Source organism: Petaurus breviceps, unplaced genomic scaffold, assembly GCF_028583685.1.
Source record: "Petaurus breviceps papuanus isolate PSGF00001 unplaced genomic scaffold, PetGlider_PUasm1.0 229, whole genome shotgun sequence".
Classification (NCBI taxonomy): domain Eukaryota; kingdom Metazoa; phylum Chordata; class Mammalia; order Diprotodontia; family Petauridae; genus Petaurus; species Petaurus breviceps.
Window position 1 is genome coordinate 8,496,821 of NW_027185903.1, and position 1,374 is coordinate 8,498,194.

Here is a 1,374-nt window from a genome sequence, read left to right on the forward strand (position 1 = left end):
CTATCTATCTATCTATCTATCTATCTATCTATCTATCTATCTATCTAATATCTTTCTTATTCGGAGCACTATGCCTCTCTCAGAGCTTCCTAATATCTCATTACTTTATCTGGCTGCCCTATCACACACTATTGATTCATACTGACTTTACTTTCCACTAACACCCTCAGATCTTTTCCACATGAATTCTTCACTACATCTATCTAGCAACAGGCTTAGACTTGTTCTCCTTGACTACAGAGGGACAGACCTGGGAGCAGTCCATAGCAATTGTAGAATGGTAGATTTTGACTTTACATAAAGAAACAGAACTATCCAGATGGGTGTCTCAGTGTAGTGGTTTCCCTGTCATTGCAAGTATTCAGCCAGAAGCTGGATCATCATTTTTTTTGGATGCCATTGGACAGATTATTAAGTCAGATGTGAGTTGCAGAGGCAGTGTGTTACAGAGGATAGAGAGCTTTCCTCTGACTCAGAAAGGCCTGGGTTCTAGTCCTGCCTTGGACTCATCTTGGTTTTGTGATGCTGGGTAAGTTAATGAACATCTCAGAATCCCAGGAAACTCTGAGTTGTAGAGTATCTTCCATGTTGCTTGATAGAGGGAGTTTCCATAATGGGGGTTCCCTAAAACAATTAAGTCATAGATTCAAGTCAAAAAGAAATGGAAAGGACATGATGACATCTGACACATTGTGATTATTTCTTCTGACACAGTCCTACTACTACAAGACTCAGCAAAGGGATACCTCTTCATAGGTGTCAGCAATTACATTCTGACACCAACCCCACCTCCAACCTGTAAGAATCAGCAACAGTAACCACCCTCAAATCTTCTTTGTCACAACCCACCCTCCAGCAAGCCAGGAAGACTGTGTTATAATCTAGATTCTCTAATTTAGAAATACTTTCTGCCTCTTTCTCATAGGAAGCCATGTGTTCTGCAGGTAAGTCACTAGTGTGTTTTCCAAGAGGATTATGATTTCTGGGAGTAAAATTTCCATAGATGAGATGCTTGAGAAATTCCCAGACATCTGTACTGATATTGGCTTCCACCAAAGATCCTACTGTGATGCCTCCTTGCAGCCTAGAGATCATGCTGAATTTTAATTTTTATTGGTGCCTTTTGTTTTTACCTACATTTCCCCATATGTTCCATTCCCCCTAAAGTCCTCTCCCAGAGCTATCTCTTATAACAAAGCATAACAAAGAGAGAGAAAATCTAATACAACAAAGTAACACATCAAAAAAGTCTCATATATGTAATATTCTGTAATGAGAATTGTATGTTAGGAATATATCTGCTCAGTCATGGCTTGGCAATGTCATTATTAATACGTGATACCCTATTATGCTTCCTAGCTATTTAAAGTTGGG